The sequence below is a fragment of the Dasypus novemcinctus genome, chromosome 4 (assembly GCF_030445035.2).
Source record: "Dasypus novemcinctus isolate mDasNov1 chromosome 4, mDasNov1.1.hap2, whole genome shotgun sequence".
Taxonomy (NCBI): domain Eukaryota; kingdom Metazoa; phylum Chordata; class Mammalia; order Cingulata; family Dasypodidae; genus Dasypus; species Dasypus novemcinctus.
In genome coordinates this window covers 60,830,221-60,856,001 of record NC_080676.1, presented here as the reverse complement: position 1 = coordinate 60,856,001, position 25,781 = coordinate 60,830,221, and the positions used below count along the sequence as shown (strand labels likewise).

General features: G+C 39.7%; 1 non-coding gene across 1 annotated transcript; it reads right to left on the bottom strand.

Annotated features, from left to right (window-relative positions):
- Positions 1 to 4,854: 4,854 nt before the first annotated feature.
- LOC131278388 (U6 spliceosomal RNA) lies at positions 4,855 to 4,961 on the bottom strand. Its single transcript, XR_009185704.1, has one exon. It is a non-coding gene; the product is annotated as a U6 spliceosomal RNA (small nuclear RNA).
- Between the last annotated feature and the right edge of the window lie 20,820 nt (positions 4,962 to 25,781).

Genomic DNA, 25,781 nt, shown 5'->3' with positions numbered 1-25,781 from the left:
CTTTTTGGTGCATCATCTTGTTGCATCAGCTCTCCATGTGTGCGGAACCACTCCTGGGCAGGCTGTGTTTTTTTTGCATGGGGCGGCTCTCCTTGTGCGTGGGGCTCCCCTATGTGGGGGACACCCCTGCATGGCAGGGCACTCCTTGTGCACATCAGCACTGTGAGTGGGCCAGCTCACCACATGGGTCAGCAGGCCCTGGGATTGAACCCTGGACTTCATATATGGTAGATGGTTGCTCTATCAGTTGAGCCAAATCCACTTCCCACCAAATAGGAATTTGATTATCTAGAAAGAATTATGACCTAAATGGAAACTAAATAATTAAACCAATAATCTATTTCATTCTTAGGGATCATTATGTCCAATAGTTAGAGCTGTAATATAACAATTAGAATTGTGTTATAATTAATTTCTATTATTTTTGAATTATTATTTACCTTTATAAATGTTTGTTTCTATGCTACCTATTTTTTATAACTGAATATATTAAATCTAACCTAGCCTTGCAGAAAGAAACAACAATACAATAATACAAGCATTTAAAAAGCTAAAAGAAAAATACAACTTGTAAAACTAGAATTCTATATCAGGCAAAAATATCCTTCAAACATGAAGGTGATAGAAAGGAATTTAAAATAAACAAAAATTTAGGAAATTCATTGTCAACAGACATGGACTATAAGAAATGTTAGAGGAAGTTCTTCTGGCTGAATGAAAATGTTATCAGGTGGAAACATGAAAAAATAAACAAAAGTATAAGTAATAAAAAGTACTAGAAATGGTAAATATGAAAGTAAATGGGGAAGCAGATGTGGCTCAACCAGTTGGGTGCCCACCTACCACATGGGAGGTCCCAGGTTTGGGTCCTGGTGCCTCCTAAAGATGATGAGCAGACACCTGCACCCATTGCAATGAGCTAGATGCCTGCACCTGTTGCAGTGAGCAGATGCCTAAACAAGTAGATGCCACAAGCCAGCAGATAACACAGATCATGGGAAGTGGATATGGCTCAGGCCATTGGGCACTCGCCTCCCATGTGGGAGGTCCCAAGTTCAGTTCCTTGTGCCTCCTGGAGAAGGCAAGCAAACAACGAGCAGATAGACAAGAGAACAACCAGGGGGGAGTGAATAAAATAAATCTTTTTTAAAAAAGAAAGTAAATGTAAAAGCCTGTTTTTAAAAAACAAAAAACACCAAACCAAAGAAATGAAAAATCCTTATGTGACTTTTTTTAAGTCTTTTAATTCTGAAAATTTTCAAATATACAGGAAATTTGCAAACATAATTTTAAAAAAAACATAGAAAACTCCAATATACCCCCAACCCAATATCCAGATTTATCAATTTTTAACATTTTCCCAATTTTATTTTTTTCTTTCCCTCCCTCTCTCCCTTTCTCCCTCCCTTCCATCCTTCCTTTCTTCCTTCTTTCCTCTTTCTTTCTCTCACTTTCTATCAACATCTGTTTTCTAAACATTTGAGAGTAAGTTGCATACATCACACTTCTTTATCTTTTAATTCTTCCAACTAAAAGACTTCTTAAGGAATCTCCTAGAGGAAGTGTTTTGACAAAATTAGGGCATAACACAGGAAAGAGAAAGGCACAAGATCTTGGAAACCATGGATCTCAGCCAGGGGAGCAGCAGATAGAGCCCAGGATGGCAGCTAGAACTTCCAGTACATGTTGAATAATAGTGATGACAATAGGCAGCGTTGTCCTATTCTTAATCTTAGAGAGAATGATTTCAGTCTTTCACCATTAAATATGATGTTAGCTGTGGGTTTTTTAATTTATATTTTATCATGTTAAGGAAGTTTCCCTCTATTTCTAGTTTTCTAAGTGTTTGCAAAGAAGGGGAGCTGGATTTTGTCAAATGCCTTTCATGCATCCATTGAGATGATCATGTGTTTTTTTCCTTCATTTGCTTAATGTGGTGTGCTACATTAATTGATTTTCTTATGTTGAACCACTGTTGCATACCAGGGATAAATCTCACTTGATCTTGGAGTATAAGTCTTTTAATGTTCTGTTGGATTTGGTTTGCCAGTACTTAGTTGAGGATTTTTGCATCCATATTCATAAGAGATACTGGTCTGTAATTTTCTTTTCTTGTGGTATCTTTACATGGCATTAGTATGAGGGTGATGCTGGCTTTCTAGAATGAAATAGGGAGTGTTCCCTCCTCTTCAATTTGTGGAAGAGTTTGAGTAGGATTGGCATCTTCTTGGAATTGGTAGAATTCACCTTTCACAGCTCTCTTTTGGTTACTACTTCCGTGTTATATTTTTTCATCCTTTCATTACTTATATCTTCAAACTTAAGATGAGTCTCTTGTAGAAAGCATATAGTTGGATCATGCCTTTTTATCCATACTGCCTATATCTGCCCTGTAACTAGAGCATTAAACCCATTTATATCTACAGTCACTATCTAAAATGCAGGACTTTCTGGTGCCATTTTGCTATTTAGTTTTTGTAAGTCTTATTCCTTTTTTTAAAAAAATATATTTTATCTATTTATTTCTCCCTCTCATCCCACTCCCATTTTCTGCTCTCTGTGTCCATTTGCTGTGTGTTCTTTTCTGAGTCTGCTTGTATTCTCATTAGGCAGCTCCGGGAAATGATCCTGGGACCTTCTGGAGTGAGAGGCAATTTCTTTTGCACCACCTCAGCTCCCTGTTCTACTATATCTTCTGACTGTCTCTCCTCTGTGTCTCTTGTGTCATCTTACTGCACTGGCTTCTCTGTGTCAGCTGACACTCCCACGCGGAGCAGCACTCCTGCACAGAGTGGCACTCCTGCATGGGCCAGCTTGCCACATGGGCCAGCTTGCCTTCACCACAAGGCCCTGGGCATCGAACCCTGGACCTCCATATGGTAGATGGGAGCCCAACTGCTTGAGCCACATCCATTTTCCACTTATGCCTTTTTGACCCTCAATTCTTCCAATAATGTCTACTTTCATATTTATTTGATTTTCATTATTTTACTATATTGAGTAACTTCTCATTTCTATCTGTATATATTTTTCATCTATTTTCCTTGTGGTTACCATGGGGTTAAAATTTAAAATCCTAAATATATATCAATCATGTTTGAACTAATACAAACTTGATTTTAATAGCATATGCATATACTCTTCCTATACCTCCTATCCCATCACCTTTTTTGTAGTTGTTACAAATTTTATCTTTGTACATTGCATGTCCAAAGCCATAGATTTATCATTGCTTTTTATGTATTTGAATTTTAGTACCTGTAGGAAGTAAGAGCATACCAAAAATACAATACAATAGTACTGGCATTTATAATTGCTTAAATGGTCACCTTTTTTGGAGGTTCTTATTTCTTAATGTCAGTTTGAACTACTGTCTAGTGTCCATTTCCTTTCAATCTGAAGAACACCTTTTAGAATTTCTTTTAGGGCATATATAGTGATGATGAATTCTGTATTAGTCAGCCAAAGGGGTGCTGATGCAAAAATACCAGAAATTGGTTTATTTTTATAAAGGGTATTTATCTGGGGCAGGAGCTTACAGATACCAGGCCATAAAGCACAAGTTACTACCTCACCAAAATCTATTTGGAGCAAGATGGCTGCTGAAGTCTGCGAGGGTTCAGGCTTCCTGGGTTACTACATTCCTGGGGCTTGCTTTACTCTGGCTTCATCGTTCTTTCCTTCCTGGCGCTGGCTTCTCTTTCCTCTGCATACTAACCTCCCAGGGCTTCAGTTTAAGTCTTCAGCATCAAACTCCATAATCAAAACTCCAACATTAAAAGCCCTCAACTCTGTCCTTTGCCATGCCTTTTACCTATGAGTCCCCACCTACCAAGGGATGGGGACTCAACACCCTAATCATCACTCAATCATGCCCAGGTACAGATCAGATTACAAGCATAATCCAGTATTTCTTTTTGGAATTCATCAATTATATCAAACAGCTACAAACTCCCTGAGCTTTTTAAAATCTGGGGATGTCTTAATCTCTCCCTCATTTTGGAAAGCAAGTCTCACTGGGTATAAAATACTTGGTTGGCAATTGTCTTCTTTCAGCACTTTGATTATTTCTGTCCCGCTGTAGTCTCGTCTCCATGGTTTCTTATGAGAAATCAGGACTTAATCTAATCGACAGTCCCTTATATATAATATGTTGTTTTTCTCTTGCAGCTTTCACAACTCTCTCCTTGTCCTTTGCATTTGTGTCAGGGCATATTTTTTTTCAAGTTTTTCCAGTTTGGTATTCTGTGGGCTTCTTGGGTGTGTATATTCACATCTTTTGCTATCTTGAAGTTTTCTGTCATTATTTCTTTGAATATTCCTTCTGTTCCTTTCTTTTTGTCTTCTCCATCTGGACTCTCATAATACATGTATTGGAATGCTTGATGGTGACCCAGAGGTCTCTTAGGCTACTTTGACTTTTTATGATTATTTTTTATTCTTTTGGGTTCTTACCCTGACTCATTTCAATTGTCTTTTCTTTGAGTTTGTTAATATTTTTCTTTACTAGCTCCATTCTGCTGTTAAACTCTCCTGGGCACTTTTCATTTCAGTTATTGTGGTCTTCGACTCCAGTAGTTCTGTTCGGTTCATTTTAAAAATTTCTCTCCTTTTATTGAAATTCTCATATTGTTCATTGACTATTTTCCTAATATCATTTTGTTCTTTCTCTGTATTTTCCTTCATTTCTTTGAGCATATTGAAGATCACTTTTTTTTAAATTATTTATTTATTTATTTTTAATTACATTATGAAAAATATGAGGTCCCATTCAACCCCACCGCCCCCGCCCCCCACTCCCCCCACAGCAACACTCTCTCCCATCATCATGACACATCCATTGCACCTGGTAAATAAAATATGGAACGCTTCACGAATTTGCGTGTCATCCTTGCGCAGGGGCCATGCTAATCTTCTCTGTATCGTTCCAATTTTAGTATATGTGCTGCCGAAGCGAGCACTGAAGATCACTTTTTTAAAGTCTTTGTCTAGGTGTGTCCACAGTCTGGTCTTGCTCATTGATGTTTTCTGGATTTTCATCTTCTTCCTTTGGATGGGTCATCATTTCCTCTTTCTTTGATCGCCTTGTAATCTTTTGTTGTACACTGTACATTTTTATATCTGAAGATGTTAAATCTTTGATTTATTCCCTGAGATGTCTGTTTCTTGACTATATAACCAGATAGTGATATGTAGAAATTTTCTTGAGCTTCAGCCTTACAATCAGGAACATATGCCCTAGGCAATGTTGCAGCGTCCTCCCTGTTTTTCTAGGCCTGTGTCTTGCTTGCTTAAGAGTGCCCCAGTAGACTGTCCCCTCTACTTCCCTCTTCTGGGTGTTCTACTACTAGACTTACAGCAGGAAACTTTGCCCCAGACTATCCTTTCTAATTATTTCTTACACTGCTTTCCTTGTATCAAGCTAGTTTTGCCTGAAGGGCACATTCTGGGAAGGGAGAATTCCAGAGATGAGTTTCCCAAGTCATTCATTCTCAGTTGGAACAAGGCCAGGGACCCACAAAAGAAGTGTGACTCCAAACTGCCCGGCAGTTGGGAATGAGGGAGGGGTCAGGAAGGACAACTGGAGCTTCTTCCATGGTTCCCCAAAGCTCTAATTTCTTAAACTGCCCACAAAATGCAGCCCTTCAGCTATGTCCACAGCTCTGAGGAAGAAACTCTCTTTAAGTCTCTTTTGCCACTTTTGTCCAGGGTGTGTTGGAACAATGGCTGCCCTCAGAATTGGGCCTCCAGTGATCTGAAGTGACTAATCAAACGTTGTGATCAGTGATGGGCCTGTGCCCTCCTAAGATCTTGGGGTAGTGGATTTTTGTGTTCCTTTCTGGCATCATGCCAGGGGCTGGTCCCCACTGCTATCAGCCACTAGGGTGGGGGATGGGCACCAGTAATCACCAAGTAGAAAGAGCAATTTACTGGCATTTATCTTAATTTAGCATCTCTTCTTCCAGTTCTTCCCTGGATGTTGTATAGTGTTCTACTGGACTCCAGCATTTTGAAATAGTTGATTCAGACAATTTCTAGGGGTTTGATAGTTGTTCTGGTGGACAGACTGAGTCCTGAAGCATCCTACTCTGCCTTCTTCCCACAATCAGATATCATTCTTAAGATTTGTCCTTTCAGTAATTTAATAAAACATTACTAAGCACCTACTATGTGCTATATGCCCTAGTAGCACTGAGAGTTCAACAATGTCAAGATAGACATATACGTAACCTCATAGAGCCTAAGTTATTGGGGAGACAGGAAGACAAAAGCAAGTAAAAAGAAAGATAAAGGTATAAAAAAGCATGTGTATGTGTGCATGCACACATATGTAAGCTAATGTTGGCGTGTTTTTCAACACATTTTCTGCATTGAATTTTTCTTTAACCTCAAAGTGGTTAGTGTTTCTGAATTTCCTATGGTCTAGGAACTTTGAAAACAGACTCTTCTGTTTAATGTCCCTCATGTCTCTGTGAAAACTTTAGGTTTCTTTTGCTCAGTTTTGTGGTATTTCAGGAAATTTAAATACCTTACTGGTGCTCAGAATAGAGAAAATAAAGCTCATTCTGAAGGATCCATCAGTTTTACGAGCTGTGGTCTTGCTAGTGATTGCAGTGATTGACTTGTCCTTAAGGATTGACATGAACCAAAAGTTGTAAAATTGAAGGGTGGACTTGTAGATCAAACTAGGAAATACAAATTTTATGCTGTACACAGAGTAGTTTTGTGTGTGTTGTTCTAGATTTGGTATGGTAAAGTTAAACAAAAACTTAATGTCTTTTAAAGTCACCCATTATGTGTTAGACATTTTACTTGGTGCTGAAAGTGAGGGATAAAAAGTAGGAATGGATGATACAAAGAGAAATTATCATGTGCAGGCCCATGATTTCAAGACATTTACTCTCTCTTTTAGAGAAAACATGACAGGTACTGAAATAAAAATAGCACACTGTAGAAAATGATAAAAGGGGCACACCTAAAGCCATCATTTTGAATTAGGGGGAAATCAGGGCTGATGTCAGTTAGGAAATGCCATTTGAGTTGTGCATTGGAGGATAGGTAGGGCATGTTGTCTAGACATCATAAAATGAAATCACATGGAAAAGGAATTACAGATGATTCTGACCCTCACTGAGAGATTAATAAGATTTGAGAGTTAATGGTCCAGCCTGGAGCTGGGGCTGGAATCAATTTTCCTGAGACACTCACTTCCATCCAGCAGAATGTAGGAGAGTGTCCAGTAAGTCACTTTCTAACCGGAAACTGCTGACACCAGGCATCACTAGGCACGCTGAGTCAGGGCAAAGGGAGCATCCAAATCCTTGTCACCCCTCAGTGCATGAGTCTTTGTTGCAGCTGTTGGAGTAAGGCCAGGCTTGCAAATTGCCTTTCATGCTACTTGCCAAGAGTGAGGGTACATATACTATTGTTCCCCCCCGGGCAGAGGAATAAATGACAGTGATTTCCTTGTCTTTCCCTCTTGAGGGAAGGATAGTTGGTTCAAAATGTAGAGTCTGGAAAACTTTGTGCATTTCTGTACAGCCCAAGGCTAGAAGCTATATAAATATAATTATGTTGTAGGTTTGCTTACTTATTATCACATGACTTCAAAACAGCTAAATGAATGAAAACATTTATGCAAAGTTTAAAAACAGGAAAAACAATACCATATATTTTTGAGATACAAACATATGAAGTAAGATGATAAGAACAAGCATGGGAATAAGAAACACAAAGTTCAAGATAGTGGTGTTTTAGTTTCCTAGGCTGCTTAAAGCAGACACCATGATATGGGTTGGCTTAAAGCTATGGGTATGTATTAGCTTACGGTTTGAGGCTGCAAAAAAAATGCCCAAATCAAGACATCATCAAGGTGATGCTTTCATCCCAAAGACTGACTACCAGTGATCCTGGGCTCCTTTGCCACATGACTACGTACTTGGTGGTATCTGCTAGTCTCTACCTTCTCGTCCAAGTTTTGCTGCTTTCAACTTCTTGATTTCATGACTTTCTTTCTCTTTGCCTGAATTTCATTCTCTTATAAAGGGCTCCAGGAATAGGATAAGGTCCCATTCTGAATGAAGAAGCCTCATCAAAAGTCCTACTTGCAATGGGTCCATACTCACAAGAAGTGGGTTAACTTTAAGAACCCACTTTTCTGGGGGTACATTCAGTTTAAAACCACCACAAGTGATTACCTCTGCAGGGGAGAGACAGATACACTGGGAGGTTCTGGTTGTATATGAATTGTTTTGTTTTGCAATCTGAGTTATAATCATATGAATGTTTCTTATATTATTCTCTATATTAATTTGCATGCCCAAAGTATTTAATAATATTATTCTTTCTTTGAGTTTTGCAAGTGTACATTCATGTAATCATCACAAAAATCTTGATATAGAACATTTCTAGCAACTCCCGAAATTAAAAATATAGAATCAGTTGAAGCAAGGATTTATGCTTCCAGCCATGACAGAAAAACTGATACTTAAGAACCCTTACACTGTAAACAAATATAAACGCTGGACAAATTCATGAAATAATTATTTTCAGATGTTCACAGCAGGGAACATAAGACTGATCCCTGAGAGAAGGGAAATAAATGAGGTGAGCCCTATATTCCTTGGCTTTCTATCTGAAGACAATTTCTGGAAAAGGTGTGGAGAAAAGTATCCTAAAGAAAGCATAGTAGTCTCACTGACTTAAGAAGATATGGATCAAAGTTCAGGACTACTTAAGTGCCTGGACTTTTTGAGGTAGATTACCAAAGAGAAAGGAGCAATGCCAAAAAGAAGCTCCAGAAATATGAATAGAGAACCTCTTGAGTCCTTGGTCAAATACTAAATTAAAACACACAGGGCAAGACTCCACAAGATTGAGCAAAGAACAATTACCATGGAAAGAACAATTATCAGTAGGCTGTGAGATAATTAACTACTGAATCTCACACAGGGCTGAGAAATGTTCAAGTTTCAGCCAATCAGGGTAGAAATACCTTACAAAAATTTTGAGACATTCGGTACAGTCCACAGAAACAAGCCATTTTAGGGGAAATGATAATCCAAACCTAGAGTAATGGTTTCTCTAGATCCACCCTAACAAATCTTAAAAACAAGTCTCATAAGGGTTAATCCAATGCCCAAGTAAGTTAACTACTTTCCTAATACAAAACCCAAAACTTTATTGAGGAGGACTTTTTAAAATGTACACACTCAAAAGTGAAGATTCCGTAATATCCAGCATATAATACAAAATTGCCATATATAACACAGCAGAAAAATATGATCGATAACCAGGGCAAAAGTTAGTTCATAGAAACACATCCCCATATGATGAAAATGATGTAATTATCAACCAGGACTGGATTTTAAAATAGTGTTATAAACATATTCAAGTTTTTAAGGGGTAATGGTACACAGTGAGGAAATCTCAATAGAGAAAAGAAAACTGTTAAAAAGTATCAAATGAAAATTACAGAACCCCAAAATAAAATACATGAAGTGAAAATTTCACTGGATAAATTTAATAGCAGATTAGACACAATCAGTGAACTTGAAGACATGGCTTTAGAAATGGCCAAAGTGAAAAACAGAGAGAGAAAAAAACCTGGAAATTTTAAAACAAAGCCTCAGTGATCTATTGGACATTATCAGGCCATCTAGTATGTATGTAATTCATGTTCCAAAAGGAAAGAATAGAGAGATTGAGGTGGAAAAAATATTTGAAGAGATAATAGTTGAAATTTCCAAAATATAAACTCACAGAACCAAGGAGCTCAAAGAACCCAAGAAGGATAAACATAAAGAAAACACAGAGGGAAGCAGATGTAGCTCAAATAGTTGAGCACCTGCTTCCCAAGTACAAGGTCCTAGTTCAATCCCCAGTACTGCCTAAAAACAAAACAAACAAATGGAAAAACAAACTTGGGGGAACTGATGTAGCTCAGTTGAGAGCTTGTTTCCCACATACAAGGTCCTGCGGTCAATCCTCAGCCCTGGAAAAGAAATAAAGAATTAAAGAAATAGAGGAAGGAAGGGTGGGAGGGAGGGGGGAGAGGGAGAGAGGTTGAGAGAAAAAAAGAGGGACAAAGGTAGGGAATCATGACAGCAAAACTCTGGAACTGAGTGTTGAGGATGCACCTCCCCAGGAAAGGGGAGAGTGCTTTTGGTACATATATTTGGTCTGCTGTGTCCCACAAGCCCTTCCAGCCAGGGTGAGACTATGCCATTGTTTGCCTTGGGAGCCTACAAGGGACTAAAGAACTCTGACCCTTCCAATCTCCTTCTCTACTGATTGTTGAGGATTCAGAAGGGAGTGGAATTATTTCCTATCCAGGAAAAGGGAAGAGGCTGCCAAAGAAGGCTGGAGAACTGTCTCTGAGAAAGTTTGAATTACAAGGTTCTTAGCCTCAAGGCAGGAACCTCTATCACATTGACCAGGTTTATATTACAGCAAAAACACTCCACTGGTGTTATCACATGACTTTAACTAGGTATTAAACTGAGAGGGCTGCCAAAGAGTGCCATCTGCTGGCAGACCAGGGTAGTGCATGTGAGAAAATGAAAAAATGTTAGAGACGCTTTTTCTGGCCTTTATAGCCTCCCTCTCAAGGCCCTAGGAAGCATGTCTGCAACCCATTACTAGGTCCAAAATCCAGTTTTGAGCAACTAACAGGAACAATCCTAAGGATCCAGGTTGAACAAAGAATCAAAGAGCAGCAGTAACACACAGCCTCCTCCCACTACATCCCTATGAAAAAGAAAGAAATTGAGCATATGAGTAAACGACATCCTAATCAGTTGCCTAGACAGCAGCAAAAAATTATGAACCATTCTAAGAAAATGGAACACATGGCCCAGGAAAAAGGATATATCAAAGCTCCAGAAGAGACACAGGATTTGAAATAACTAATTAATGAGATGTGCACAAATTTCCAATATAAAATTAATGAGTTGAAAGACAATACGGCTAAAGAGATGAATGACATTAAGAAGACATTGAGTGAGTAAAAAGAAGAATTGAAATCCTGAATAGAAAAGTAACAGAGTTCACAGGAATGAAAGACACAATAGGGGAGATAAAAAACACATTAGAAGCATACAACAGTAGACTCAAAATGAGAGAAGAAAGAATGAGTGATACCTAAGACAGAACAGCTGAAACTGAAGAGAGAAAAGAATCGGAAAAATTGAGCAGGGGCTCAGGGAGTTGAATTACAACACAAAACACAACAACATATGTGTCATGGGAGTTCCAGAAGGAAAAGAGAAGGGAAAAGGGTATGAAGAGTATTTGAGGAAATAATAGCTGAAAATTTCCCAACTCTCATGAAAGAAATGAACTTACATGTCCAAGAAGCCCACTGTACCCCAATCAGAATAAATCCAAATAGACATACTCTAAGACACATACTACTCAAAATGTCAAATATCAAAGATAAAGAGAAAATTCTCAGAGCAGCAAGGGAGAAGAAAACCATCACATACAAGGAACACCCACTAAGACCTAGTGCGCATTTTTCATCAGAAACCATGGAGGTGAGAAGACAGTGGTACCAAACAATTAGGATACGGAAAGACAAAACCTGCTAGCTGAGAATTCTGTATCCAGCAAAATTATTCTTCAAATATAAAGAGTATAAAATATTCACAAACATACAGAAACTAAGAGAGTTCACAAAAAGGAACCCACCTTTGCAGGAAATATTAAAGGAAGCCTTAGAACCTGAAAGAAAAGACAAGAGAGAGCCTTGGAGGAGAGAATAGAAGAAAGAATAGCAGAAAGGCTATACAAAAGAGTAAAGAGACAGTATGAAAACATGATGACATATGAAAACCAAAGAATAAAATGGTGGAAGTAAATAATGCATTTATAGTAATATCATTGAATAAGAATGGATTAAATTCACCAATCAAAAGATACAGGCTGACAGAATGGATAAAAAAAATTAAAAAAAAAACATGAGCCATCCATATGCTACTTACAAGAGACTCATCTTAGACCCAGGAATACAAGCCAGCTGAAAGTGAAAGGTTGGAAAAAGATACTCCATGCAAACAGTAACCAAAAAAGAGCAAGCATAGCTATCAGACAAAACAGAGTTTAAATGCAAAAAAAGTTATAAGAGATACAGAAGGCCATTATATATTAGTAAAAGGGACAATCCACCAGGAAGATAGAACAGTCATAGATATCTATGCATCTTACCAGGCAAAACAGAAAGGGGAAACAGAGATCTCTACAACAATCATTGGAAATTTTAACACACTACTCACATCAGTAGATAGAATAATTAGACAAAAGATCAACAAAGAAAAAGAGAACTTGATCAATATGATAAATGAGCTTGAACTAATAGACATATACACGGGAAGCAGACTTGGCCCAATGGATAGGGCATCAGCCTACCACATGGGAGGTCCGCAGTTCAAACCCCGGGCCTCCTTGACCCATGTGGAGCTGGCCCATGCGCAGTGCTGAAGCATGCAAGGAGTTCCGTGCCACACAGGGGTGTCCCCCACGTAGGGGAGCCCCACGCACCAGGAATGCACCCAGTAAGGAGAGCCGCCCAGCGTGAAAGAAAGTGCAGCCTGCCCGAGAATGGCGCCGCACACACGGAGAGCTGACACAACAAGATGACGCAGCAAAAAGAAACAGATTCCTGGTGCCGCTGATTAGGATAGAAGTGGTCACAGAAGAACACTCAGCGAATGGACACAGAGAGCAGACAACTGTGGGGGCGGGGGGAGAAGGGGAGAGAAATAAATAAAATATAAGTCTTAAAAAAAAATAGACATATACAGAACCTTGCATCCAAATGCAGCAGGTTATACATTCTTCTCAAATGCCCACGGATCTTTCTCCAGGATAGACCACCCATTAGGGCACAATGCAGCTCTTAATAAATATAAAAACACTGAAATTATACAAAGCACCTTCTCAGATCATAATGGAATTAAACTGGAAATCAATAATAGACAGGAAAAAGGTAAATTTTCAAAAGTGTGGAGGCTAAATAACACACTCCTAAATAATCAGTGAATCAAAGAAGAAATTGCAAACCAATCCCAAAGCAAGCACAAGGAAAGAAATAATAAAGATTAGATCAGGGAAGTGGTTGTGGCTCAAGTGACAGAGCATCTGCCTACCATAAGGAGGGTCCAGTGTTCGATACCCAGGGCCTCCTGACCTGTGTGGTGAGTTGGCACACATGCAGTGCTGCCACGTGCAAGGAGTGCTGTGCCACGCAGGTGTGTCCCCATGAAGGGGTGCCCCACACACAAGAAGTGCACCCTGCAAGGAGAGCAGCCCCCTGTGAAAAAAGTGCAGCCCACCCAGGAGTGGCACTTGGCACACAGAGAGCTGACACAGCAAGATGACATAACAAGAAAAGTGACACAGTTTCCCAGTGCTGCAGGACAAGACTGCAAGCAGACACAGAAGAACACACAGTGAATGGACACCGAGAGCAGACAAGAGGGGGTGGTGGGGAGAGAATAAATAAATAAACCTTTAAGAAAAAACACATCAGGATAGAGGGGTGTGGGAAGATGGTGATGGACGAACAGGCAGTGCTGAACACCCTCACAAAAACAATGGAGAAAGAGCCAGAAGCTGTCCAAGGGACCTACGTTTTGGATGAGCAGACCAGGACACTGCTATACAACTCCCAGGAGTGTGAGGGACAGAGAGACAAAGACTGAAATGAAAAACCTGAGTTACCAAGCCCCCATGGCTGCTGGGAAGGGCTCCCCTCCCCTACCACCAAGATACTAAGCTGGGGTAAAACCCCAGGCTTACTGCCACAGACTGAGAGGGCAGCAGACATCTTCCTCCCTGTCAGCTGTTTCAGGGGAAAAGGGAGGGGAGGTCAGGGTGCTTTTCTTTAGTGAATTTGACCAGCAGAGCCAGGGAGCATAGAAGCACAGGAACACAGGAAAGCAGAGACTGAAATACTTCCATGGAAAGGTGTGCTGACTAGCACCGTATGTTGGCTGTTCTGGAAATTGCATGGACAAATGCTGCACTCTGTATCCAAACCCTGGGAGAAAATTTGCACCCCACTAATAAGTCCTTGGCCCAAATTTGAAAACTTAGGCTGGAAAATTTTAAAGACTGAGAAGAAGTTGAACCAACTATCAAAGAAGAGCTGTGGGGAAATAAAATAGGCAAGAGAGAAAGTAGCCATCAGAGTAAATTCACCATCATATTCAGAGGCCTAGACACCAGCAAAAAATTACAAACCATACTAGGAAACAGGAAGAGATGGCCCAGCCACAAGAACAAACCAAATATCCTGAAGAGATACAGGGTTTAATACAAGTAATCAGTAATAACCACACAACTCTCCTAAATCACTTCAAAGAATTTAAAGAAAATATGACTAAAGAAATAAAGGATATTAAGAAGATACTGAGAGAGCATAAAGAACAATATGAAGGACTGCAAGAAAATAAACAGACCTTATGTGAATGAAAGACACAATGGATGAGATTAAAAATACATTAGAGGATCCTCAGGATTGGGGAATGAACTATGGACTAAAGTAGACTTACTGGTATTCTACTATAGACTTATTGTGATTCTAGCAATGAAAGAAATTACATTATTGATGTGGAGGCAGTGGCCACTGGAGGGTCTAAGGGCAAGGAGAGGGAAAAACAGGTAAAATATGGGGGCATTTTTTGGACTTGGGAATTGTCCTGAATGACATTACAATGGTAGATACAGGTCATCCCATGTCTTGCCATAGCCTACAAAATTGTGCAGGAGAGTGTAACCACAATGTAAACTACAATCCATGCTTAGTGGCAATGCTTCAAAATGTTTTCATTGATTGTAACAAATATACCACACTAATGAAGGATGTTGTTTTTTTAAAAAAATATTTCTTTCTTTCTTTCTCTCCCCTTCCCTCTCAACCCCCCCCCCCCCCCCCCCCCCCGCCGGTTGTCTCTTCTCTGTCTATTTGCTGCATCTTCTTTGTCTGCTTCTGTTGCTGTCAGTGGCATGGGAATCTGTGTTTCTTTTTTTGTTGCATCATCTTGTTGTGTCAGCTCTCCATGTGGGCAGCACCATTCTTAGGCAGGCTGCATTTTCTTTCGCGCCAGGCGGCTCTCCTTATGGGGCTCACTCCTTGAGCGTGGGGCTCCCCTATGTGGGGACACCCCTGCGTGGGACGACACTCCTTGTGCGCATCAGCACTGCACGTGGGCCAGCTCCACACGGGTCAAGGAGGCCTAGGATTTGAACTGTGGACCTCTCATGTGGTAGACGGATGCCCTAAACACTGGGCCAAGTCCGCTTCCCTGAAGGATGTTTTTAATGTGAGAAAATGTGGGAGGTATAGGGAGTGGGGCATATGAGAATCCTCTATAATTTTATATAACATTTATGTAATCTAAATATTTTTTAAATAAAAATATATTTTAAAAATACATTAGAGGCACATAACAACAGATTTGAATTACTTTAAGGCAGAATTAATGATTTTGAAGACAGAACACCTGAACTGGAAAAAACAGAACAGAAAGAGGAAAATGGAAAAAATGTAACAGAGTCTTAGGGAATTGAATGACAATGAGAAACATACAAACATTCACTTTATTGGTGTCCCAAAAGGAGAAGAGAATGGAAAAAGGGCAGAAAGAATATCTGAGGAAAAAATGACCAAAAATTTCCCAACCCTTATGAAGGACATAAATATCAAGATCCAAGAAGGACAATGCACCACAAACAGAATAAATCCAAATAGACCTACCCTGAGACACCTACTATTCAGAATGACAAATACCAGAGATTAAGAGAAGATTCTGAAAGCAGCAAGAGAAAAGCAAAGCATCACATACAAGGGGAACTCGATAAAATTAAGTGCTGAACTCTCATCAGAAACCATGGAGGCAAGAAGAAAGTGCTATAATGTATTTAAGATAAGAAAAACTGCCAATCAAGAATTCTGTGTCCAGCAAAGCTGTCCTTCAAAAATAAGGGTAAGGGAAGTGGACTTGGCCCAGTGGTTAGGGCGTCCGTCTACCACATGGGAGGTCCATGGTTCAAACCCCGGGCCTCCCTGACCCGTGTGGGCTTCTCATATACATCCTTTATCATTTGAGGAAGTTTTCCTTTATTGTTAGTGTTCTAAGAGTTGTTATCAACCAGCGATGCTGAATTACATCAAATGCATTTTCTGCTTTGATTGAGATGATCCTGTGCTTTTTCTCCTTCATTGTGTTAATGTGATGTATTATATTAATTGGTTTTCTTATGTTGAACCAACCTTGCATATCAGTGATAAATCCAACTTGATCATGATGTGTAATTCTTTTGATATGGTGTTGGATTCAGTTTGCTAGTATAGTGTTGTGGATTTTTGTATGATATTCATAAGACATATTGATCTGTAGTGTTCTTTCCTTGCATATGTTTCAGTGCTTATATTTTAAAATATTAAAATGTACCATGTAGAGGAGTGGATGTAGCTCAAGTGGTTGACTGTCTGCTTCCTATGTATGAGGTCCTGGGTTTGATCCCCAGTACCTCCTAAAAACAAAAACAAACGAATGAAAAAAAACAACTCTCATTGGTGAGCAGATGCATCTCAAGTGATTGAGTGCCTACTTCCCATGTACAAGGTCTAGGTTTCAATCCCCAGTTCCTAAAAAAAAAAAAAAAAAAAAAGTGAAGCTCAATCAAAACATTTAAAAAAATTTTTTTAAGTAGTATATGCAACAAAAGAGTACAAGACAGACAAAGAAACAGGGAATGATGGCCAAACACAGGAAGTGGATAAAAATCCAGAAAATACTACAGACAAATACCAGAATATGAATATATAAACAAAGTCTGTAAAAAAATGATCTTGGGAAGCAGATTTTGTTCAACTGATAGAGCGTCTGCCTACCATATGGGAGGTCCAGGGTTCAAACCCAGGGACTCCTGACCCATGTGGTGAGCTGGCCCACATGCAGTGCTCATGCACGCAAGGAGTGCCATGCCACGCAGGAGTGTCCCCCACGTAGGGGAGCCCCACCCACAAAGACTGCACCCTGCAAGGAGAGCTGCCCCATGCAAAAAAATGCTCAGCCTGCCCAGCAGTGGCACCGCATACACGGAGAGCTGACAGAGCAAGATGATGCAACAAAAAAGAGACACAGATTCCTGGTGCTGCTGACAAGAATGCAAGCAGATACAGAACACACAGCAAACGGACCCAGAGAGCAGACAACGGGGGGGAGGGGAGTGGGGAGAGAAACAATAAATAAATAAATAAAAATCTTTTTTAAAAAATGGCCTTAACAATGCTCAAGGAGATGACAGAAAGTAAAGAGTAAGAAGCAAATGATATGAGGGAAACTGACTGTGCAATACAAGAATCTTAGTGAAGGGAGGAAATTTTTTAAAAGAACCAAACAGAACTGGGATTGAAGGCTCCAATAACTTTCCAACAAAAAATGCACAGGAGGGTTTCAAGAACAGATTGGAGTTGGCAGAAGAAAGAATCAGTGAGCCTAAAGGTGCTAAGGGTAGGGTTAGCCTGTTCCATCTGAACAGGTAGCTTTGCTTTCATCAGGGGAAGCCCACCCTTATGTTGGGCTCTGCCATGGCACCACTCAAGTGGAAATTTCAGATCATCCAAACCCTGAACATAAGGACATCTGCTGAACTCACATTCAATACTATGCCCTCTAAACAATAATAACTGCAGCACTGCACCATGATAAGAATCTACTCTACCAGCGTGAACCCCAAACACTTTCTGTAGCAGTTTGAGGTGCAGTTATAAATTCCAAAAATAGATATTGGATTATGTTTGTAATCTAGTCTGTACCTGGGCATGATTCAGTTATGATTAGGGCTTTGATTGGGCCACGTCATTAGGGTGTTGAGCCCCCGCAGCTTGATGGGTGGGGACTCACAGATAAAAGGCATGGCAAAGGACAGGGTTGGGGATTATTAATGTTGGAGTTTGATGCCGAAGTCTTAAGCTGGAGCCCCAAGAAATAAGCTCACAGAGGAAAGAGAAGCAAGCCCCAGGAGGAGAGGAACACTGAGCCCAGGAAGAAACAAGCCGTGGAAAGAGAGGTACCCTGAACCCAGAAAGAAGCAAGACCCTGGAAGGGAGGAACCCAGGAAGCCTAAACTCCCTCAGACATCAGGAGGCATCTTGCTCCAACATGTAAAAATAGACTTTGGTGAGGGACATAACTTATGCTTTATGGCCTGGTATCTGTAAGCTCCTCCCCCAAATAAATACCCTTTATTAAAAACCAACCAATTTCTGGTATTTTGCATCGGCATCCCTTTGGCTAACTAATACACCCTCCTAATACAAAAATCATGGAGACTACATCATGGGTGCGAATCCCTCTCATAGTCCCAATCCAACTTAAGTCAGGATGGCAGCTCCAATAGTATTTGCTGCCCAGAATGTTCTACAGGAAAGAGTTCTTTTTCATTGGGGAAGGGTATAAAATACATACAGTAGAGAACATACAGTGCACTAATTCTAATAGTGCAGTTCAATGAATTTGTGTACTACTGCTCAGGTCAATGTAGCACATTTTCTGCAACCCAGGAGGCGCTCTCATCCCTCCTAGTCAAAACAGAGGTTACCACCTGTATTAGTCAGCCAAAGCGGTGCTGATGCAAAGTACCAGAAATCTGTTGGCCTTTATAAAGGGCATTTATTTGGGGTGGAAGCTTACAGTTACCAGGCCATAAAGCAAAAGTTACTTCCTTTACCAAAGTCTGTTGTCAAGTGTTGGAGCAAGATGGCTGTTGATGTCTGCAAGACTTCAGTCTTCCTCTTCCTCCTAAGGCTCCATGGTCCCAGCTTCTTCCAAGCTTAGCCATAGGCTGGGATAAGTCTCATCTCTCTCCAGGGCTCCTTCCTCTCTGGGGTCAGCTGTAGACTATCAGGCTCTCTCTCTTCCAAGGGCCTCTGCTGTGTCTATGAAGCCATCTCTATTCCTCTGTGTTCTCCTGTGTGTTTACTTCCCTGGCCTCCAGCATCAAAACTCTCACTCTCCTCTGTCATCTGGTTTTCTCCATGAGTCCCCACACACCAAGGGGACAGGGACTCCATGCCCTACTGATGTGGCCCAGTCAAAACCTTAATCATAATTTAATCAAGTGAAAGTAAAACTCTGTATCCAATAGAATCTAATATCCCCAGAGGAACAGACTAGTTTACAAACATAATCCAATATCTATTTTTGGAATTCATAAAAATTTCATACTGCTACACCACCATTCTGACTTCTGCCACAGTATATTAGGTTGCCTGCTTTTTTACTCTGGGTATTGAGTTTCTTCAGTTCAATATAATACCTGTGAGATTCATCTATGTTGTAGCATCTAGCAGTAATTCATTATTTATTACCATGTAGTATTCAATTTAGGTATATGCCACAATTCATATATTCTTTTTCTGGATATGTTGGCTCCAGTTTGCAGGATCATGAATGAGGCTTCTATGAACATTCTTGATTATATATTTTGGTGGACACTTGTTATTTTCCTTTTTAAAAATTATCATCATCCCAGAGGGTGTGAAGTGGTATCTCATTGTGATTTTTAATTGCATATCCCTGATGACTAGTACGTTGAGTGTCTCTTAATGTACTTATTGGCCATGTGTAGATCTTTGTTGAAATGTCTAGTCAGATTCTTTGCCCATATTTAAATTGGGTTATCTTTTATTATTGAGTTTTTTTCTTTATGTATTCTAGATATGATTCCTTATCATATATATGGCATCCAAATACTTTCTTCCATTCTGTTGATATTCTTTCCATTTTCTTGATATTGTTCTCTGAAGCAAAAAGGTTTTATGCATGTGGTGTGAGGTAGGGGTCCAAATTCATTTATTTATATGTTTTACCCAGTTGTCCTAGCACCATATTTTGAAAAGACTATTTTTTCTTCCATTGTATCTTTTTCCACTTGTCAAAATCAATTGATTGTAAATGTGAGAGATTATTTCTGGACACTCAATTATATTATACTGACCTATATGTCTATTGTTATGCTAGTGCTGACTTGATTACTGTTGCTTTGTAGTAAGTTTTGAAATTGGGAAATGTGAGTTGTCCAACTTTGGTTTTCTTTTTCAAGATTGTTTTGGCTATTCTGGGTTCCTTGTAATTCCATATGAATTTTAGAGTCATATTGTCAATTTTTACTCTCAGATCTAGAAATATAATGGAGTATGCTCTGCAGGGTTTGGGACCCATGACCCCTGTTTTTCTTCCAATTTCTCCCTTCTGTAGTGGAAATGTTTATCCTTTGCCTATTCCCCCTTTGTGTATTGGAAGCAGATAACTTGTTCTCTAGCTTTCACAAATTCACAGGTGGAGGGGAATTGTGCCCCAGGACAGACCGCATCTATAACCATTTTTAAAAATTTATTGAAGTATATTGCTCATACATAGACATTCATAAACAATAAGTGTATAGTAATAGTTGTGAACTTACAAAACAAACATATAAAACATCATACAGGACTCTCATACCTCATCTTACCATCAATACCTTGCATTGTTGTGAAACATTTTTAACTAATGATTAAAGAGCATCCTCAAAATATTACTACTAACCATAGTATTCTTACCCCAACTCACCTTATTATTATTTTTATATCATTTTTACATGAACATACATAAACAATAAGTATATAGTAAAAGTTGTGAACTTACAAAGCAAACATGCATAAAATCACACAGGGATTCCATACAACAACCCACTAATAATACCTTGCATTGTGAGACATTTGTTACAAATTATGAAAGAATATTGTCAAAAGTCTTACTACTAATTATAGTCCTTGTCTTACATTTGGTGTATTTCCCCTTTAACCCACCCTATTATTTTCTAAATATATTTTTATTACAGAAGTTGTAAACTTACCAAAAAAATCATGCACATGTGCAGAATTCCCAAACAAGAAACCTCTATCAATACACCACATCATGGTGGAACATTTGCTATAGATTATGAGATAATATCCTCAGATTATTACCAGGTCTACAGTGTACATTTGGCACACTTTTCCATATTCCCCCCATTATCAACACAGTACATCTTTGGCATAGAGGCATGAATATTACATTATTGTTAACCACAATCAGTAGGTCACTCCAGATGTATTTTTCTCATCTTCCCCACATTCCCACTATCCTGCAATAGTGATGTACAACTGCTCTAGCTCACAAAGGACACTCTTGCATCTGTACCATCAACCACAATTCTCATCCACCTCTGGGTTTACTGTGCTATTCAGTCCCTAGATTATTCTCTAGCTTTCTGTCAATTGGTATTTACATACCTAGACTACCATTTATAGCCACATTCCCATTTATAAACCAGCTGTTACTCACTATAATATGTTACCATCAACTCTGTACATTTCCATACTTTCACAGTAAAGTTAATTAAAACTTCTACATACAGCAGTAGTCCATCTCAGTTCTCCTGTTATCTTCTTTAAGAATCCATGACCTACCACAAAGGCTTGAAGATATTTTCCTACATTTTCTCCCAGAAACTTTATGGTTCTTGTTTTATATTTAGGTTTTTGAACCATTTTGAGTAAATTTTTTTATAAGGTGTGTGATAGGAGTCCTCTTTCCTTCTTTTGGCTATGGATATCCATTCTCTTAGCACTATTTGTTGAATGAACTATTCTGCCTGAGCTGGGTGGGTTTGACAGGCTAGTCAAAACTCACTTGACCATAGATGTTAGAGTCTGTTTCTGAGCTGTCATTTCAGTTCCATTGGTCTATGTGTCTGTCTTTATGTCATTACCATGCTGTTGTTGTTTTTTTACCACCCTGTCTAGGTACTATGATTTAAAGTCTGGAAATGAGAGTCCTCCAACTTTTCTTTTTCCTTTTTAAGATGTTTCTGGCTATCAGGACCCCTTCCCTTCCAAATAAGTTTGATAATTGAGTTTTCCATTTATTTTGAAGAATACAAGTGAAATTTTTATCAGGATTGCCTTGAATCTATTTATCAATATGAGTAGAATTGACATCTTAATGATATTTAATCTTCCAATCCATGAGCATGTATGTTCTTCCAATTATTTAGGTCTTTAAAATTTCTTTTAATAATGAGTTGTAGTTTTCTGAATACAAGTGCTTTACATCGTTGGTTAAGTTTATTTCTGGATATTTGGGTTTTCTCTGTCATATTTTATTTTCATCACTCTTTTGACACTTTTAGTTACTTTTATTGATATAATCTTTATTTAGACTCTCTTCCAGGCCTCTCTCTCCTGTCTTTTCTTTTCAGGCTGTAGCACAGCCTTTAGTATTTCCTGCAAAACTGTTCTCTTGGTTAGAAACTCCCTCAGTTTCTGTTTATCTGTAAATATTCTAAATTCACCCCCATTTTTTAAAGACTATCTTACTAGATATAAGATTCTTGGCTGGAACTTTTTCTCTTGAAGTTATCTTAAATATATCATACCACTGGTCTTCTTGCTTCCATGGTTTCTGATGAGAAATCAGCATTTAATCTTATTGCATATACCTTATATGTTATGCATTGCTTTTCTCTTGCTGCTCTCAGAATTCTCTCTTTCTTTGTCATTTGACATCTGATTACTATGTGTCTCAGAGTTGTTCTTCAGATTTACTCAGATGGGAGTACATTGTTCTCTTTGGGCATGGATATCTATGTCCTTCAAGAGAGTTGCAAAATTTCCTATCATTATGTCTTCATATATTCCTTGTGCTCCTTTTCCCTTCTTTCCTTCTGCTGGGACACCCATGACACATATGTTTCATGTCTCTTGCTGTCATTTAGTTCCGTGAGACCTTGTTCAATTTTTTCCATCCTTTTCTACATCTGTTCTTTTGTTTGTTCACTTTCAGAGGCCATGTCTTTAAACTCACCAATCTTTTCTTCTGCCTCCTCAATCTGCTACTATGTAATTACAATGTGTCTTTGTTTTTATTTAAAGATTTATTTTTTATTTATTTCTCTCCCCTCTCCCCTGTTGGCCGTCCTTTGTGTCCATTCACAGCGTGTTCTTCTGTGACTGCTTGCATTCCTGCCAGCAGCACCAGCAATCTATGTCTCTTTTTGTTGCGTCATCTTGCTGTGTCAGCTCTCCGTGTGTGTGGCACCACTCCTGGGTGGGCTGTGCTTTTTTTCATGCAGGGTGGCTCTCCTTGCAGGATGCACTCCTTGCGCATGGGGCTCCCCTATGTGGGGGCACCCCTGTGTGGCACAGCATTCTTTGCACACAACAGCACGGCGCATGAGCAAGCTCACCACACGGATCAGGAGGCCCTGGGTACTGAACCCTGGACCTTCTATATGGTAGGCGAATGCTCTATTAGTTGAGCCACATCCACTTCCCTATTCCAGTGTGTTTTTAATTTCATTTGTTGTGCCTTTCATTCCAATAAGATCTGTTATTTTTCTATGTATGCTTTCAAATTCTTCTTTGTGCTCATCCAATGTCTTCTTAATATCCTTAAACTCTTTAGCCATCTCATTAAATGTATTAAGGAGATTTGTTTAGACATCTATGATTAATTGTCTCAACTCCTTTATATCATCTGGAGGCTTAGCTTGTTCTCTTAACTGGGCTATATCTTCCTGTTTCTTGGTGTGGATTGTAAATTTTTTTGATGTTAGCATCTGCCTTACTAGAGTATTTATTCTGGGTGAAGTTTCTCTCTTTAGTTTAGGGTTTTCTTGCCCTTTTTCCCTTGCTGTTTCTGTAGTAAGAGAATGTAGTTGGTGCTGTGAGCTTTGGAGGCTAAGGCTGCCCTCATTGCCCCAGGGTCCAGTGAAGCTTCTCCCAACTTTCTCTTTTGCCAGGAGTTGGAACAGAGCCACAGGTGTGTGTAATAATCCAAGTCACACAGGCCTAGACTGTAGTTGCCCAGAGAGACCGATGAAGCTCCACGCCCCTTTCTCCCCTGCCTGGGGCAGGGATAGAGCTGCAGGTGTGGGCAGCAATCTAGGCAGTGTGGGTCCAAAATGACTGCAGATGCCCTGGTAGACTTCTGACTATTCAATCTTTGCCAGCTGAACATACCTGTAGTTATCTGGAGAGGCTGGTGCAGGACCCACCAGCTGCCTCCCTGATAGAGGGGTGAAACAAACCAGTCTCTACCATCACTGTGATTTTTAGTCAGCCCAGCCTCCCCTCATGCTGGGGGTAGAGTAAAAAATGGTGGCTACTGGACTCTTTCCTATTTGGACAGATTCAAACTTTAGCTCTTCTTAGTGTTATACTTTAGCCAGCCAAATTTACTAATCAGTAGCTGAAATCAGTGGCCGACCATCTCTTCCTCCCCTTTTGGGAAATGGAGCTTCCAACTCCAGCCACAAAATAGCTCTGAGGTGTTTTGCACTGCCTGAGTAGGATGATCACTGGCCTCTGCGGCATGGCCTGAATTTTCCTAGAGAGGCTGACACAGGTCCACCCCCCACAGCTTCCTCCCTATAAGAGGTGGGCCAGGGGCTTATGCTAGAGCTGCAATATGATCTGGATGGAAAGAAGCCAGTCCCTACCAGCACTGTGATTTTCAGTCCGCCCCACTTCCCCTTGTGCCAGGGGCAAAGTTAAAATGGTGACTACTGGCCTCTTTTTGACTTGAACAAGTTCAAACTTTAGCTGTTCTTTGGGTTATACTTTAGCCCACTGAATTTACTAATCAGTAGCTGAAGTTGGTGCCCAACCATCTCTTCCTCCCCTGTTTTTAGGAAGTGGAGTTTCCAATTCCAGCTGCAGAACAGCTCCTGAAGCAGCTTGTGCTGCCAGTGGAGGATGGGCACTGGCCTCCTGGGCCACGTGGAGGGCTCTACTCATGAATCTTCTCTTCAGATGGGCAGTCTCCTCCTTCTATTCTTTCAAAGATGTTGCAGGATGTTCTTTTGGTCCACTGGAGCCCCCAAACAGGTGCTTCAGATAGCTCTGGGTGATTATTAACTGGTCTGTAGCACAAGCTGACTCTAGGAGCTCCTTACTTTGCCACCATCTTGCTGGTTGTCCCTCCTATAACCAATTTTGATGAGACTTTGTACTTACGGTTTTTGCTGAAGTGACTTAAGGCTTTTGGGATATTGTGAATTAATGAATGTATTTTTCATATGGAAAGAACATGTCTTCTTGGGGTCCAGAGTATAGATTGTTGTGGTTTGGAAATGTATGTACCCCAGAAAATCATGTTCTTAAAACCAGTCCATTCTTGTGAGTGTAAACCTATTGAAAGTAGGACCTTTTGATGAGGTTATTTCAGGGAAGACATCACCCAGGTGAATCTTAATCCTTATCCTATAGTTCTTTGTAAGAGAATGATATACAGACAAAGAGAAAGTCACAGAAGCATGATGCTGAAAGTAATGAAACCTGGAAGAGAAGGGAGAGACAAAGAGATGCCACTGTGTGCTTTGCCACATGGCAGAAGAGTCAAAGATCACCAACAGCCAGTCTTTGGGAAGAAAGCATCACCTAGATGATGGCTTGATTTGGACATTTTTCTCAGCTTCAAAACTGCAAGCTAATAAATTCCCATTGTAAAGTAATCCCATTTCATGGTTTCTGCTTTCGGCAGCCTAGAAAACAAAAACAGACCTCAAAAACACTGTATCAATGTATATACACCCAATAGTGTCCCTTTCTCCTCATATTCACTAAAGATTTTTTAAAGCCTTGACAATTTGTTAGGGAGCAAATTGTAGCTCATTTGTATTTAATTTGTATTTTTCATTACTAGTGCTATTGAACATTTTAAATCTATATTTGTTAGCCATAGAAC